The sequence below is a fragment of the Leptonychotes weddellii genome, chromosome 2 (assembly GCF_054177405.1).
Source record: "Leptonychotes weddellii isolate Sample4059 chromosome 2, ASM5417740v2, whole genome shotgun sequence".
Classification (NCBI taxonomy): Eukaryota; Metazoa; Chordata; class Mammalia; order Carnivora; family Phocidae; genus Leptonychotes; species Leptonychotes weddellii.
In genome coordinates, this window is record NC_138370.1 from 174,518,886 (window position 1) to 174,536,954 (window position 18,069).

Below are 18,069 nucleotides of genomic sequence, written 5' to 3' on the forward strand. Positions count from 1 at the left end.
GAGGCCAGTAGAGTGTAATGCTCCTTCAGGAAGCTCCCAAGTGTCTTCATGTTAATTCTTCCCTAGAGGGAAAAACAACTGAACTTGACAATGGCAAGGCCTCCAGTATCTCCTAGGTCCTCTTTAACATTTTAGCATATGAGGGGCACCTGGGTGGCTCAGTCGTTAAGCATCTGCCTTCGGCTCAGGTCATGATCCCAGGGTCCTGGGATCAAGCCCGCATCGGGCTCCCTGCTCCACGGGAAGCCTGCTTCTCCCTCTCCCACTCCCCCTGCTTGTGTTCCCTCTCTCGCTGTGTCTCTCTCTGTCAAATAAATAAATAAAATCTTAAAAAAAAAAAAAATTAGCATATGAAAGTTCTTTTGAAAACCTCCCTTTTTCCTTACCCCCAACTCCCAAGTATCTAATCAGCCAGCCCTCCCAACCCTGGGGCAGCAGCTCTTTCTGCGCAGGGGTCCTGTCCCCGTGCTTTAATAAACCTGCCATTTTGCACCAAAGATGTCGTAAGAACTTGGCCATCAGCTCCGGACCTCACCTTTATTCAAAAAGTACATCAGTTGCAGAACATTGTGAATGTACTAAAAGCCACTGGATTGTATACTTCATTTTATTATTTAATTTTTTTTAGAGATGGGGCAGAGGGAGAGGGAGAGAGCTAATCCTAAGCCAACTCCACGCCCAGTGTGTAGCACTCGACGCCAGGCTCGATCTCACGACCTTGAGACCATGACCTGAGCTGAAATTAAGAATCGGGCGCTTAACCAACTGAGCCACCCAGGTGCCCTTGGATTGTATATTTTTAAATGACAGGTTTTATGCTATTGAGATTTTATGTTACATCTCAATAGAAACTGCAATTTAAAAAGTAAAGTTACAAAAAAGGTTTACGATTATAAAAATTGACAACCTTAAGGTATCCTGTGACCATCTTGGCGTGGCCTGACTGGGCATCATGAGCTGGTTCTGCTCCCGGGGGTTTTATAAGTGCTCCGAATCTATCTCCGCAGAGGTGGGTGGGTCAGAACGGAAGGCAGAGAGCTCACTTGTCCAATGAGCCCTGCTTGGTGGAGGGCTGCTGGGGTGGGGGCGGTCCCGCCCTTCAGATCTGCCCTGGACTTGGAGGAAGGTAGAGGCAGGCGGGCCAGGCACCAACCTCAGCTGCTGCCCACCACGGTGGCCGTCCACATCCGGATGTTTTCTGCATGTGTGATGGTTCTGCTCCTTTCTAGATGTCTGTGCTGCTGACCCGTGAAGCTCCCTTCTGGGTCCCCGTCTCCCCATTCCCGAAGCTCTGCTGTGTTCACACTGCTGGTTAGCAGTGGATCTGAGGTGTGCAATGAGAATAAGAAGCTGAGTGTCCCACGAGGACCAATGAGGAGCAGCGGGATAGTGGGCCCAGGACAGAGAAACCCCTCGTAGGGGGTCTCCAGGCGAGGGGCCCCAGCTGTCGTCTGGGTTGTGGAATGAATGTGGGCAGAAGTAGCTCTGAAGAAGGGCTGTGGAGTCCCCAGTGAAGCTCCCGGAGGCTCCAGTGATGTCGTTTTTGGATGTTGGTGAGGTTGATGGGGTCCGGAGTCGATGGCCAAGAAAGAATGCTTGACAGGTCTTTGGTGCAAGGGGACAGGACCCCTGGGCAGAAAGAGCTGCTGCCCCAGGGTTGGGAGGGCTGGCTGATCAGATACGTGGGAGCTGGGGCTAAGGAAAAAGGGAGGTTTTCAAAAGAACTTGCATAAGTTAAAGAGGACCTGCAAGATAATGGAGGCCTTGCCATTGTCAAGTTCAGGCTGTTTTTCCCTCTCGTGAGGCATTAACATGAAGACAGTTGGGAGCTTCCTGGAGGAACTTTATACTCTGCCTGCCTCAAGTATTTGTCAGTGGGTTGCAAGTCAGAAGGACTTAATTTGATCTACATTTCCTTCTGCCTTTGTTTCCCACATCACGAGGACCCCACCGGTTACTTCTGGGGACTCTGTGGGCCCAGGACACCGGCAGCCTGGGGAAGCAGGTCCCCGGTCTGTCCGTGCCCCCCCCTGCAGCTGGAGGCCCTGGGTGGTGCCGACCACGCGTGCACCTGGCCCGGAGCCCACGGGAACGTGAGCAGTTGTGAGCGTCGGTCAGTGATGGTGCGTGTGTGTGAGGGTGCTGTGTGTTGGTGTGTACGTGAAGTTTTGTCGCCAGGCACTGCTGTTCGCCCGGGAACGAGGCCGCGTGCGTGGATTGGCCCTGGCTGGGAACAGGGAGGAGGCAGCTGCGGGTGGGCTGCAGGGGGCCTTCCAGGTGGGCCACACACCCCTCCGGGGCCCACCCTGGCTCCTGTGCACTTTCCCCGCATCTGAGCTGTTCTGCCCAGGCTGCCCCTCAGAAGATCCCCCTCCCTGCCCACCTGCCCTCACGACCTCTCTCCTTCCCACCCTCCCGACTCCCTGTCTCCGGTCCTTTCAAGCGCTTTCTCTCCCTGTCCTCTTCCCTCTGCCTCTCTGTCTCAGTCTCTGTCTGTCTCCCTCCTTCACCTACTGTCTAAGGAGGGTTGGCCCAGGCCCTGCCAGGTTTTTCTAGCAGACACAGCCCAGCTGCCCCCAAGAGCTCCAGACCGCCCTCCTGGGTGTCTGTTTGCATTGGGAGGCCCCTGGAACGCCTTCTCTGCTCAGCTCTGACGTGGTTCGTTGTCACCCTGTTTTATGGGGCCTAAATGAATGCGTACAGGCAGACAGAGTCACACCAGGGTGTGGGGACAGACCTGATCATTAAAGGGGGGGCCAGCAGCCAGCACGGCCGGCAACAGGATGCCCAGGAGCATGAATGAAGAGAGCTGCCTGCTCTGGCTCTCCACGGAACCCACCCCCCACGGCCGGTGGGGGCTCCGGAGAGCAGGAAGCAGGCTAGCGATCCCTTCGGAGCACAGCCTTGCTGCCCGCTAACCCTCCCATCCTGACACAGTCCTGTATGCACTGCAGTCACGATCCCATTTCACAGATGAGAAGACCGAGGCCCAGACAGGTCACTGGATGGCCTGAGGCCACACAGTACAGCAAGGGCTCTGACCATCAGGACTTCCCGGCCCTTGGGCAGTCTCGGCTGGGGAGAGCCCTACTCACCTCCTGGAGGAGAAGGATGGGGGGTGGGGCACTCTTCAGTCCCCAAACCTTCCCATGCTTCCATTACTACCCTAAGAGGCTCAACTAAGTAATTTCACAGAGTTGAGTTCTTTCGCTGAGAAAATTCGGAGTCTGATATAAAGATAATACAATATCCCCCCGCCTTGTGTCCCTCATTCATTCATTCCTGCCTTTATTCACTCATTCCGTGTGCACTCGCCAGGCCCTATGAAGCCCCGGGCATGTATCAGGCACAGGAGCCAAGAACCAGCCCGGACTTACGAAGTGGTGGGAGCGGTAGAAGCCAGGCCGTGGGCCCCTCCAAGGCTCAGCCAAAGGCCGCCTGCTCAAAGCCTTGCCTGACCCTCCCCAAGTCCCAGGCCCTGGAACCTGCATGTTGGTGGAGATGCTGCTTGGCTGGCTGGCTGGTTGTGGCTGTCGTCTGTCTCCGCTGGCCCTCTGCTCACGTGGGCTCCGTGCCCAGCTCGGGGCCTCCCCCAGCAGCAGCTCAGTGGCGCTATTTGGATAAGGGGGTGGCCGCACCCTCTAGGCGAGATGCCTCATGAACCGCCAGGGCTCGTTTGTGGCTGGGGGGTTGTGAGAGTTAGCACTGTAGGCCGGGTGGGACGGTGGGGTCAGCCGCGGGCTGGGACGCACCCGGAGACCCGGGCGGTGGCCTGGGGTTGGTCCAAGAGGACGCCGCTTCTTCGGAGCTGCCCCCGCTGAGCCTTGCCCTTCTGGACTGACCTTGGCCTTTCCCGGAGGCTGGCCACCCCCCACTGCAGAGCCCCGGGACACACCCTTCCTAGGTGATTACAGATGGGAAACGGAGGTTCAAAAAAGTGATCTGCCCCGATCTGTAGCTACCCACAGTGGAGCTGGAATCAAAACCAGATCTGTCTTCTTCTTGGGTGTTCTCCCATAATAATAGTCACCACTAAAAATACAGTCATAGTAATGGTAGCAACAGTAACAACGATCCAGTGCGAACGAGCTTCCAACGTTTAAATGCACTTTTTCCAACAGTATCTCACGGGATGTGCTGGAGAGCTGCGAGGGAAGAACTCATCCTCATTTACCGATGGGGACACTGAGGCTCAGCGTGGTTGCCTTGGCCAGGTCCCTCGTCCTGCTAAGGGGCACATCCAGTCCACGGGAGCCTGGGCCTACATCCTGGGTGGAGCTGTGTCAGGACAGCTGGGTGGGGACAGGGCTCCCACCCATCCTGTGGTCTGGGCAGGGGGGCAGCCCTCCCGCCCTGCTAGCTGGCTGTGACTGCCCTACACCTCGCTGGGCGGCCTGGGTGTCCTGGCGGGAGCGACGGCCCCAGGGAGGCCGAGGGGCCAGCCCAGGCCACCCACCCTCCTCGGCTCAAGCCGTGTGTCCCAGCCCAGCTTGCATGCAATGCCACCAGGGTCCGTCCTGCTCTGACCTGTTTTCCTGGCAGGGGCTGTTGGGGCAGGGCTGGGCTCGCCTGGGTGTCCTGCCAAGGCAGAGGTGGCCATGGGGTCAGAGGCGGCGTCCTCTGCCCTCCCTGCCCTTCCTTGGCTGAGAAATCTTTCTCCTCCCAGCTCATTTCGTCAAACTCCCACCCATCTGTCACAGCCTTGCGGAATGGCATCCCCCAGATGGAGCTGGCCCAGCCCTTCTGCCCCTGCATGTTGTGGTCATGGGTTCAGCCTTCTCACTGGTCATCCTGGCTACAGCACAGCCCTGTCCAGGGAGGCTTGACCACTGCTTTTCCTGGTGCTCGAGATCACTTTGAACCGGGGCCAGGGAGGGCTCCGGGGCCTAGACTCAAGTGTGCGTCAGGCAGAGGGAGAAGGAGCTACAGAGTTGTCCACTTGGTGGGGCTGGGGTGGGGGGGCACCCGACAACACACAAAACCAGCCAGGACCAACACTTAATTTTAATTACCGGTGGCCCTTTTTCATGTGCCACTGGGCCCTGCTGATTGCACCAGAGGGAGCTTGAGGATCTGGGAAGCACACCCTGGGGGGATGAGGGGGACAGGAATTCCAGGTGGAAGGGGAGGTAGCTGGGCGGGACGTCCAAGGCTGAGGTGGCCCCGGTCCAGGCACTGGAGTCCCTGAGGCTGGAGTGTCCTGTCTGTGTCTCTGTGTCTCTGGATGGTGATGGAATGCCAAACGGCGGTGTCCGGCCAGCAAGCCCTGGGCCAGTCCCTTGGTGCAGGAACCTCCCATCTGGCAACTTCACATGAGCTTCCTGGCCTGTCAGCGGACCAGACGCACCTGACCAGCCGGCCCAAGGCAGAGACACCCAGGGGTCCTAGCTGGGAAGGTGGGTCTTCTGTTTTTAGGATCTCTCTCCAAATATAAAAGTGATACTTGTCTGTTGTCAAAATACAGCTGGAAAAGCTAGAAACACAGCAAACTTAGACCAAACATCACAATCACCCCATCAGGCTCAGCAAACCTTATTAGTACGTTGGGGGAACAGTCCCCTGGGGGGTTTCTGTACAGATTTTGACCTGTGGGGATCAAGCTGTACCTGAGATTTTGTGTTCGGCTCTTTTCACTTAACATATGTGTTATGATCTAAAGTCATATTTACTGTTTCTTTCTGATTACAAAATTATTATTTGTTCATTGTAAAAACAAACAATGACAGAAATGTGAGAAAGACAGTCCAGGGGAGAAAGAAGGCAAAAATCCCCCACAGTCCCCAGTCCAGAGGTGATGACCACAGACATCCCTGTGGATGGCTGTGTAAACAACCCCGAGAGTGTAGACCAGCAAAGGCATTAAGAACACGGGCTTCAGGGTCAGGTGGGCTGGTTCAAGTCCTGCTTCCATGGGCCACTCCTGAGCCGACCTCTCAGGGCCCCGGCTTTCTATAAAGCAGACTTGACCAGTGGGGCCTACCCCCACAGAGTTGCTGGAGAAATTAATCAATGAAGGGAAAACATTGGAATAAATGAGTTAATGCAGGTATAGGGCTTAAAAGGGTACACAGTAAGTGCTCAGTAAATGTCCAATTGTGAGCAAACACCCAACAGAATCAACAATGGAGCTCTGGCCAGGCACCCAGTCAGGGCCTCACATCTATAATCCACTCAGCCTCCCAGCAACCCCACGAGGTAGGTCCTTCCCTTGTCCCCATTTTGCAGACGTCACAGGTGAAGCTGACGTAGGTCAAGTGGCATAACAACGCATGAACAAGAGCTCAGAGGTGGAAACAGCCCAAATGTCCGCAGCTAGAAAAATAAATAAACACAATGCGGTCTTTTCTATCTGGCAGGGGGAAGGTCACTCAGCCATAGCAAGGGACGGGGCTCTGACGGGGACACCTTTAGGGGTGATGGAAATACTTTAGAACTCCATATAAGTAGTGGTTAAACAATATTGTAAATGTACTAAATGCCAGTGTGTTGTACATTTTAAAATAGTTGATTTTGGGGGGCGCCTGGGTGGCTCTGTTGGTTGAGCATCTGACTCTTGATTTGGGCTCCAGTCATGATCTTGGGGTCGTGGGATCCGGCCCGTGTCGGGCTCTCTGCCCAGAGCCTGCTTGAGATGCTCTCTCTCTCTCTCTCCCTCTGCCTCTCCCCCATGCGCCCCTCCACGCCTGTGTGCCCTCTCTAAAAAAAACAAAACAAAACAAAACAGTTGATTTTTTGATCATGAATTTCACTTCAATTTAAAAAAAAAAAAAAAGGAGGGGCGGCTGGGTGGCTCAGTCGTTAAGCATCTGCCTTCAGCCCAGGTCATGGTCCCAGGGTCCTGGGATCGAGCCCCACATTGGTCAGTGAGGAGCCTGCTTCTCCCTCGTCCTGCAGCTCCCCCTGCTTGTGCTCTCTCTGTCTCAGGCTATCTCTCTCTGTGTCAAATACATAAATAAAATCTTAAAAAAACAAAACAAAACATTCAAAGTAGCTGAAACGCTTCTCCTCCTGGGTCCACTGAAGACCACACTACAGAACCCTTTTCTCACCAAGGTTTGCACCCATCCCCATGACGCCGCCTCCCAGAAGTGGAATCACAGGGTCAAAATTGCCGCATGCATTAGCTGGGGACAGCCCTGGCCCCGTGGGAGCACCCGGGTGAGCGCTGGCCAGCGGCCTGAACTTTCAGGTTAAGCCTCTGCTTTCGACACCGGACTTTGGCTTGCCAGGGTTATATTTATCCTCCCAGAAGCTAGGACTTGAGGACGGCGTGGCCTCCCGCGGGCCCCAGAGCCTCACACGGTGATTCATGGCATGGAATTGCCTCTGGCTACCATGTGGCCTTAGCATCCCACTTCGATATTCTGAGCTGCAGTTTCCCCACCTGGAAACTAAGGACACAGCAACTCAACCACAGAGAAGTTCCAGCGAGAGCCGGGCCGACTCTAACCAAGGCGGTGGGAAATGCCTATTCCTGTGCTCCCTACAACTCTGCAGGCTCCTCGTGCAGTATCTGGGAAAGCTGATTGTGGACATAGAAATATGTCCAAGAGATGTTGCCAGCAAACACCGTCAGTGGGCACCTAGTAAACGCTCGACAAGTGGGGCCCGTTGTGACCATTGATTCGGGCTTCTATGCTTTGCCCGCACGGGTTTCCATGCACAGAGAACATTTCTGGAAGGCTACACGAGATACTGTGGACAATAGTTAGTTCCTTCTGGGGATGACCCAGGGACCCTTTTCACTTATTACCGTTCTGTTCTCTTGAAAATTTTCACCAGGAGCGCGTATTACGTTTATAACAAAGCAGTTCACAATAAAACTATACTCTGAAATAAAAAAGTGTGCGTCTCTCAATCAACAGAAGAGGAACATGGTGCCCAGACCTCACCTCCTCCAAGAGGTCCTCCTGATGCCCCAGCACAGGGCCTGTTACTGTCTGTTTCCTTGGCTGCCTCTCCCATGAAACTGGGAGTGTCTGGAAGGAAGGGCCTTTTGGACTCATCCCCAAATCTCCATTGCACTGGCCAGGGCAAGGCTGGGCACAGCAGAGTGAATAAATGAGGCTCAGAGAGGTTAAGCCAGCTCCCTGAGTTGACTGAGTAGGTGGTTTTGCAGGTGGGAGACCCAGGCCTCTGAGTTCTGACTCCACCGCCCCACCACGCCCTGACTTCTCTAAGACAGGCCCCACAGCTCCTGCCCACTCACCATAAATGTCCAGAAGAGGCCACTGGGGGATCGTCGGGATGGCTCCTAGCCCTGGGGCAGCTGCTATGATATTTGGGGTTCAGGACGAAAGTTTGCTCAGGCCCCAAGTGGCATCTGGGGACGCCCAGGCATGGACAACAGCAGACTGTGCTCTAAGCAGAGCCAACCAGAACAGCCGAGGAGGTCAGGGTGGGCGGTTGTCCTATGTCCTCTTGTCTGACACTTCAAAATAGAGATTTCAGCCTTCTAAATTTAGGCACAAACTCTTCTGATGATAGCAGAGTCCTTTCTGGGCCCAGAGCAGTCATCACTGCCCGGAAAGATTTGGGGCCTGAAGGTCCAGTAGAGTAGCTCTTTTTTTTAAAAGATTTTATTTATTTATTTGAAAGAGAGAGAGACAGAGCACAAGCAGGGGGAGAGGCAGAGGGAGAAGCAGACTCCCCGCTGAGCAGAGGGCCCGACACGGGGCTCGATCCCAGGACCCTGGGATCATGACCTGAGCCGAAGGCAGACGCTTAACCATCTGAGCCACCCAAGCGCCCCCAGTAGGGTAGCTCTTAGGAACCATCTTGCAGATGAAAAGATAGGGTCAGAGAGGTTTAATGTCTAACCAAGATCAGAGAGTTGGAAGCAGAAGAGCGAAGCGTCCAGTCAGCGCTTCCGGGTCTAGAACGTGTCTGTGTTCGCACCTGCGCCTCAAACACGACCTGGCTTGGAGTCAGGCTGCCCGGGTCCCCTCACTCCTTACTCAGGAGGCAGTTGGAGGTTTAGACACAGAAAGCACTTCGGCCAGTGGCTGGCAAGGAGTAAGGCAGCACTTAGGAATAGTGCCCATTTGTGGCTGTTGGTGCTCTTGCAGAGACGGATTTTGGGGGTACGTATGGCCTTCACCGGTTACCTTCCCAACATGGGCCTCACTGCCCTCTGGCAAACCTTAGTGTCTTGCCCCCACTGTGGCAGGAGTGGGGTGAGGCTCCAGCCCGGCCTAGCGGAGCTGGGACCTCCGTGAGCTCCCCCCATTTTGGGGGTGCGCCTGGCCTGTGGTCCACCCGTGCTGCCAGAGTGCCAGGCTTGCCCAGAGCAGGGTGGCCTTGACCTCCAACTGCTCTTAGCCCATGTGTTCTCAGCTGACACTCACTCAGCCCAAATATCATCCCTGGGCCTTAAAACAAACAAACACAAATCTCAGCTCTACATTGAAGAGACTGCAGGGAAATGAGCTCATCCTGCTCTGGTCGGCTTTTGAAGGGCTCTCCTCTGAGTCGTGATTTCCACACTTTTTTGCTCACACCCACCTTAAAAAAATCAGGGGGTGGGAACCCCTCCCGGTTTACTCAGTTGTATATTTTTAAGTGGACTCTCCATTTTTCATACTAAATTTACACCATTGCAAATGATGTAATTTCCCAATGTATTATAAATGCTGACATTTTATTATTTTTTAAAATTATTCTTTTTTCTTTTTTTGTTTTATCCATCCCACCCTCACCCCCGCTCCCCACCCCCGCTCCTGACCCTCTCTGGTGGGTCACCGGCTCCGGCGCCATCCACTTTCAGGGCTAGCTGATTCGGCAGGTGAGTTGTTACACACTCCTTAGCAGATTCTGACTTCCATGGCCACCATTCTGCTAATGTTGACATTTTTTTTATTATATATTTTAAAGATTTTATTTATTTATTTGACAGAGAGAGAGTTAGTGAGAGCAGGACCACAAGCAGGGGGAGTGGGAGAGGGAGAAGCAGGCTTCCCGTCGAGCAGGGAGCCCAATGTGGGGCTCGATCCCATGACCCCAGGATCATGACTTGAGCCGAAGGCAGATGCTTGACGGACTTGCAAGTGCACCCCTAATGTTGACATTTTAAAATGAAATTGTTACGTTGCTCTCTTAAATAAAATCAATGGGATCTAAATCCCAGAGCAATTTGACACCCACAATCATCCACTTAAAAATGTGTGACAAGCTCTTTGAGGATTAAACATCTTGTGCCATTTCTGTGACTTTATATTTCTGTTCCATTTCCCCTGAAATTTTATCCTAATTTAATAGAATTTATCTTTTTTTTTTTTAAAGATTTTATTTATTTATTTGAGAGAGAGAGAGAATGAGAGAGAACACATGAGAGGGGGGAGGGTCAGAGGGAGAAGCAGACTCCCTGCCGAGCAGGGAGCCCGATGTGGGACTCGATCCAGGGACTCCAGGATCATGACCTGAGCTGAAGGCAGTCGCTTAACCAACTGAGCCACCCAGGCGCCCTAATAGAATTTATCTTTATGGTGAAAGCTATTTTACTGTTATCGAATCATTATTTTCCTTATATAAGCTGAAATGAATTTTCTTGGCCAGCAAGGCTTAAAAATCTTATTTTGGGGTTGAGTTACCATTACCAAAATACTTCGTAGAAACGTCTTATGTCCTACATTTTGATAAATGATTATCGAACATAAAAGTACAGTTTTACTAGAAATTTGTTAACAGTATACATAGGCCTTATTTTCTGAATTAGTTCATGGTGTCCACAGACAAATATTGCTGATAGTTAGAATGAGACATGGTTCAAGGTAGATTTTATTCCTTTCTTTTTTTGTATTTATAATGTAGGCATGGAAGTAATTTGTTCATATAAATACATTGATGGGAAGGAAATAAATTTTGTTATAGAAATGTCACTTAATCCTTTTTTTTTTTTAAAGATTTTATTTATTTATTCATGAGAGACAGAGAGAGAGACAGAGGCAGAGGGAGAAGCAGGCTCCCCCCGGAGCAGGGAGCCCGATGCAGGACTCGATCCCAGGACCCTGGGATCATGATCTGAGCCGAAGGCAGACGCTTAACCGACTGAGCCACCCAGGCGTCCCAGAAATGTCACTTAATTCTTTGAACTCCTTCAAAGATATGTGCCAAAAAAAAATAAAATAACAACGATTCATCATCTAAACTATTTTTACTGCAACTTGGTTATGATTTTCTCAGTTTGCTGATTTTTCTTTGATTTGCTGGAAAGCACCTGACTTGCCCAAGGATATGTCACCCAGCTGTTAGCTTTTGGGGTCCCACTGTCTCAGTCCCTGGAGAAGGACACCAAAAAGAGTTGACCCAAAGAAATCTGGAAGCTGTCTATCATACCCGTTATCATCAAAGACCCTTTGTTTAACCCGACGTACACAGAAAGAATTGGGGAAATGAAAATGTTGTTAATGTCATAATGTCACCCCAAATTATTCCATGCCCTGTCATATGCTTTATGTACATTTTCATCAAAATGTTAGAGTTATAGATTTATAGATTTCACTCAGTCTGTGGAAAATACCCACCACATAACCGGTTGGCAAAGGCAGCCCGCCTCGTCAACACAATAAGCCAATCAGACAGGCTTTTTCTGAGAGGAAGTCTGGCTTCATCTTCAGTTCCAACAAAGGTGACAACACTCATCGCCGGGGCCATCGCCTCCCTTCCAAGTTCTAGATAAATGAAAGATGATTAGGGGGACGAATAAGTCATGCCAATAAGACATGCCTCGGTCCTTCTCACGAGAAGCTTTTGGCTTCCCTCCTACAAGACAATTGCTCTGACAGGGGAGTGAAAGACTCATGTTCCAGGGGCTCCTGACTCAGTTGGCAGAGTGTGCAACTCTTTTTTTTTTTTTTTAAGATTTTATTTATTTATTTGACAGAGAGAGACACAGCGAGAGAGGGAACACAAGCAGGGGGAGTGGGAGAGGGAGAAGCAGGCTTCCCGCCGAGCAGGGAGCCCGATGCGGGGCTCGATCCCAGGACCCTGGGATCATGACCTGAGCCAAAGGCCGACGCTTAACGACTGAGCCACCCAGGCGCCCCAGAGCGTGCAACTCTTGATCTCAGAGTCGTGAGTTCGAGCCCCACGCTGGGCGTGGAGCCTACTTAAAATAAAAATAAAATAAAATATTTTTAAAAAAGAGTCCTGTTCCTTAAAAAACCAACCAAACCAAAAACAAAACAAAACAAAAAAACCAGAGAGTTCTCTCTCTCCCCATGCTATATGGGTGAACCCAGAATGGCCGACATGAGCCACAGTGGTCAGTCCATCTCCAGTCCTGCCCCTGCTGGAGGTATGTAGGGACAAAGATGGGGAAGGCCTGGCCCTGTGCCCGGATGGAAGAGGCTCTGCCCACACTGTGGCTTGGGTTGCGATCCAGGGTGGAGGAGACTGGCCTCTCTCTCATAGGGCAGGAGACGTGGGTGGGGGGCTTGGGGGAAAATGGGGAAGGAGCACTGCTCTGGTCTCCCAATAGGGGACCACCTGGAAATTGAGGTCCTTAAGCCCTCGGCACCCACATGCCACTGGGAAAGTCCTTGCAGACCCCTGGAGCACAACACAGCCCCTTCGAAGGCTGTTGCCTTGGGGGCGCTTTTAGGATTAGAGGGACCTCTGGGTCCCTAGGAAATCAAGCTCTACCCCATAACATCCTCAGATGTGGAGGATCAGGAGGGGTGAAGGCCCCCCCTGGTCACTCCCACAGGCCAGACCTTTCTACTATCCACCAGACCTTCCTGGTGATTTGGAGGTGATTCTCAGACACCTCCAAAACAGCCTGGGGTCCCCAACCTGCTCCTCCTCCTGGGCTCCTATCTCAGGGAGAGCACCACCTTCCACCAGAAATCTGACCCTGACCCATGGTCAAGGCCCCCATGTTCAAGCAATCATCAAGCACTGCAATGCCCTTTCTCATCAGCCCCGGCGTTGGCCCCCCTCTGCCCATCACCAAAGCTCCTGTCTTGTTCCTCCTTATGCCTTTCCCAAACCTGACCTGGAACCCCTGCCCCACGCGATGGTCAAGTCATCTACCTGGGCCAGAGTCTGGCCTTACGGGCCGCAGTCCCTGCCAGATGCCCTTCGTGCACATGCTCCCCACCCAGTCAGAACGCAGCCTGCAGCCCTGTCCTGCCTCGGAGGGAACGCCATGTCACCAGCCTCCAAGGGGAGGCATCCCCTGGCTGGCTGAGGACAAAGGCAGCTCTGTCCCCAAGCCCAGCCGTTACTCAGTGTCACTGCATGGCCCTGAATGCTTACCACGCAGTCCTTTCCTCCCACCTCTGGGTGCCAAGGGTGGACCGAGGCTCATGTTTGGGCATCCAACCCATTTCCCCGTTGTAGAAAAGCAGCCTGGCGGGTGTGTAGGAGGCCCTAGCCGGCGGTTGGCAATGGAAGTGGGGCAGAGGACTCCGGTTTCCGAAGAGCTGAATGGCCCATCCAGAGGAGAGAGGCTAGGAGGCCTGAGCGAGGATGGAAGTGGCCTGCAGCCAGCCAGCTGCTGGAGCTGGGCTGGGCGGCCTGCCCCGGCTGGAGAGCTGTGGGTGCCGGAGGACGGCCCGATCCCCGACATCCCCGCGACTGGCGTGAGCAGGCAGGATGCATGGCCTCTGTAACTTTTTTCTTTTTAAGATTTTATTTATTCATTTGACAGAGACAGAGAGAGCACAAGTAGGCAGAGCGGCAGGCAGAGGGAGAAGCAGGCTCCCTGCAGAGCAGGGAGCCCGACACAAAACTCAATCCCAGGACCCTGGGATTATGACCTGAGCTGAAGGCAGACGCTTAAACGACTGAGCTACCCAGGCGCCCCTCTTTGCTGCTTCTTGCATTGAGAAGTGGGGTCCATGTCCTTGCCTCTTGACCCTAGGGGGGCTTTTAACTGCTTCGACCCAAAGCACAGGGGACGCTAGCCTGGGGTGAGCTGGGTGAAGTTGCAGGACTGAACTCGGCCTGTTTCCTGGTCTCTACAGAGAGCGATGGAGGTATCTTCCTCATGGATGCTGGTTGGGATGGCAAGAGTGCATCCAGGTAAAGCAGGTGGGGAAGTGCCAGGTTCAATAAATCCCAGCGCGGGGTGCCATGCCCTAGGCCCCCCAGGCAGGGCTGTCCCTGCCCCTCGGTGCTGCTTGGCCCACGCTTGCTCACACTGTTTCCTCTCCCCCGCGTGCACACGCATGCACACACCTGCGCGCACACACACACTCTCCTACAAGCAATTGTTCAACCAACCTTTACTGAGCATGTGTGAATCATGGACAAGCTACACCTGGGGATGCGATGTGGCCACAGCACACCTAGGCGTGCCCTGGGAGCTCACCTGTGTGGAGGACACAGGTGTTCAAGAAAAATAATACGACCTGTGATTTCATCATGATTGAGCTGGGGGCTGTGGAGGAAAGTTCTGGGTGAGAGATGCCTACAGCAGCAGGTGGGTCAGGGAGGGCTTCCAGAGAGAAAGTGGGTCGGCGTGCCACAGGGAGGCAGGGAGCAGGTAGGTGGGGGGGGGAGAGGATGTGATGTGACACGTCCGCCCCGCCTGTGGGAGCCAGGCCCCAAGGACTCGCTGTGCAGAAACCGTTCCCTTAGCGAAAGACTCTGACCACAGCCCTGCCTCACGTCCCCCTCTATTCCCCATGTCATCTTTTTTTTTTTTTTTTTTAAGATTTTATTTATTTATTTGACAGAGAGAGACACAGCAAGAGAGGGAACACAAGCAGGGGGAGTGGGAGAGGGAGAGGCAGACTTCCCGCCGAGCAGGGAGCCTGATGTGGGGCTCGATCCCAGGACCCTGGGACCATGACCTGAGCCGAAGGCAGACGCTCAACGACTGAGCCACCCCGGCGCCCCTCCCCATGTCATCTTGCAATTCAAGCAGGAAAAGAAAGAGCCAACCTGACCCATGCATAGGAAGTTCAAAAACAGGTGGAAACAAATTCATAGGGAGAGGAATCAGAACAGGGGTTGCTTTGGGGAGGGGGAGGGGAGTCTGTTGGAAAGGGACTCGAGCTGTCCTGATTGGAGCAGTAGTTAGGAGTATATGCAATTGGCCAAACTCACTGAACACTCAGATCTGTCAATTACACTCCAGGAAATTATTTTTAAAAGAGAGAGAAGGAAGGAGAAAGGAAGGAAAGAGAAAGGAAGGAAGGAGGGAGGGAAGGAAGGAAGAAAAATAGGTGATAAAACAATATGAGATGAAGTATCAGAAAGAATAAGTAAAGGAGGGCTCCTGGGCTCTAAAAGGATCTCTGCCCAAGACCAGTCTCCGCATCCTGTCACCTCCTTGGCCATGTGTCAATCTTTAAAACATTTCTCAGGGCGCCTGGGGGGCTCAGTCGGTTAGGCGTTTGCCTTCGGCTCAGGTCATAATCCCGGGGTCCTGGGATTGAGCCCCACGTTGGGCTCCCTGCTCAGCGGGGAGTCTGCTTCTCCCTCTCCCTCTGCGCCTCCCCCTACTCTTGTACTTTCTCTCTCTCTCTCAAATAAATAAATAAAATCTTCAAAAAATTTTTTAAAATTAAAAACAAAAAACAACGTTTCTCTTTGTTTGCTTTCTAAAGCACGCATTACAGCAGAGAACTCTCAGCAGCCATCCCACTGGGACATGCAACCAGTTTCTCCTCTGTGGACGGGTCCTGGCTCAGCGCCTCCACCCCATCTCTGTCTTCTTACTGCTTCTGCCGCAGGGGAGGACCTCACAGAGATGGGGACAGCCAGGGCACAACAATGAACAGCCCCACTTTCTCAGTGCCACCAGTAACCCTGGGACCATGCTCGGCCCTAGAAAGCTCACCTGTTCCTTCCCATATACCTTGGCCTTTGCCTGAGGCCAGACCCTGGCCAGGGCCCCGAGGGCACCTGAGTGACCATGAGCAGGAATCAGGTCTGGGATTCCTGGAAGGAATGATGTTTTAAAAATATTAATCAGGGGCACCTGGGTGGCTCAGTCGGTTGAGTGTCTGCCTTTGGCTCAAGTCATGATCCTGGAGTCCTGGGATGGAGCACTGCTCAGCAGGGAGTCTGCTTCTCCCTCTGGCCTCTGCTTCTTCCCCCACCCCTGCTCATGCTCTCTCTCTCTCACTCTCTCTCTCAAATGAATAAAACCTTAAAAAAATATTAATCAGATCATGTGTCTGCCCTGTGGCTTCCCACTGAGCTTAGGAAAGAGTCTGCACTGACCCCAAGACCTACCCTTCCACTCTCCCCAGTTTTCAGATGAAGAAACAGGTGTAGCAACGAGTCTGAGAAGGTGGCTCTGTTGGGCCTGCAGATACAGAGATGGTAAGCAAGACATGCAGTGTAGACCCTTCCAGCGCCCCTGGTCTGGGGGGAAACCCAGACATGTGAGCCAGTAGCCGAACCATGGGGCTCTTTCTCTCCTCAGAACCTTCCCACATGCTGTTCCGTCTTGCTAGCTGCTATTCCCTTCGCTTCGCTCCCCAGTGAGTTAAATCCTGACCGGTCTTTGGGCCTCCCTCAGAAATCATCCCCCGCAGGGAAGCCCTCCTTGGTTCCTCCAACCCCCCAATCTATGTTAGTCCTTTGTTATATTCTTCTAGCCAGTGGTGTGCTGGAAAGCTGGGGGTGGTGGAGAGAGGGGGCGGTGCTGATTTGCAGCATTTACCAGTTTCCATAGTGTGGATGCTCTGGGTACAGGCAGCTTCAAGCTACCAGTATGAATGATACTACTGAACGCAGAGTGAAGACCCGTGCGTGACCAGCCCTCGAGAACCAGCCGAGCCCAGTCTGCAAGTACCAGCGGGCTTCGAGCCAGGGCTCCCCATTCACATGCACACGGCCCTTTCCTTGCTAGTCTTCCCCACTGGACTGTGCGGTGTCTGCCGCGTCCACCTCTCCCCACCTGCGTCTAGCACAGTGTCGGGGACGTCACAGGCCCCCAGTCAGCTCTCCAGGAAGGAAGGGGAAGGTGGAATGGGGACGGGACGCCCGTTTCCTGCTTTCTCAGCCAGCTTCCACCGGAGAAACAGAGATTTATTTTAAGGAATTGGCTTATATGATTGTGGGGTCTGGCAGGCACGTCTGGAATCTGCAGGACAGACCTGCGAGCCAGAGAGACTCTGCCATCCACGGGCGGAATCTCTTCTTTCTTACGAAAACCCAGTTTCACTCCTAAAGTCTTCAACAGATTGGATGATGCCCACCCACATTACTGAGGATGATCTTGTACTTCAAGGCAACTGATTATAGATGTGAACCCACTGACAAAAGGTCTTCACAGCAACGCCCAAGTGAGTCTAACCAGCACACCCCTCTTAGGCGAGGATTCTTTTTCTTGCTCTTTGAGGTCCCTGCTGGAATCATTTCTCCCCAGGGCATGTCCAGTGCCTTCAGAGTGAGTGCTGGGGTGGCCAGCCCCCCGCAACCAGGGAGCTTCCTGATGCACCTTGGGGCCTGCATCCCAGGAGCACGCCCCCTCTGGGAGGTCACCGCACCCAGATTCTGGTGTCTGAGTGCAGGGCCCCAGCCAGGAGCCCCTGCCTCGGGACACACTCAGCTTCATGGCACCAAAGTGGGAGGCCCTGGGAAGCTCCTGGGGACCCACAGGAGACTGAACTGTTAAGCCCCGGGGCACTTCCCGGCCCAGCTGGGCTTCCTCCCACTGGCTCAGGGCCCGGCTGCCTTGCTTTCCTCCCTAGCCGGCCACTCCTTCCCCTGAGACCCAGGCCACCGCCCTCCTGATTCTAAAGGGACCCGAGCAGAGCTGATAAGGGGCAGATGTGGCAGAGTCCAAGGTTCTGGGCTTTAACAGTTACTCTCCCCACGTTCGGCCCCCTCTCTGAGAGGGTCCAGGGCCCATCAGAGACTTCTAGCTCCTCTTTTCGTAGCCCTGAGCTTGTTTCCCTGTCGTCATGACGCCTGCCCTCAGAGAGGCCCAGCAAGACCCTCCCGGGGTCAGCAGGGGCTGGGGGAGCACCAGGGACTGGGGGAGCACAGCTGATGGCTTCCCCCAAGTCCGCGTTGGAAGCCTCCTCATCAGGCAACTCCTTTCTTCCTGGGGCCTCAGCCTGCCCCCTGGGGTTCCTCCACCCCAACAGTTTTCAGTGTCTGTCC

General features: G+C 53.5%; 1 long non-coding RNA gene across 1 annotated transcript; it reads right to left on the reverse strand.

The window, feature by feature from the left end:
- Positions 1-10,878: 10,878 nt before the first annotated feature.
- LOC145720239 (uncharacterized) lies at positions 10,879-13,604 on the reverse strand. Its single transcript, XR_014143108.1, has 3 exons — positions 13,258-13,604; positions 11,523-11,669; positions 10,879-11,093 (listed from the first exon to the last, which is right to left on the reverse strand). It is a non-coding gene; the product is annotated as an uncharacterized LOC145720239 (long non-coding RNA).
- Positions 13,605-18,069: the final 4,465 nt, after the last annotated feature.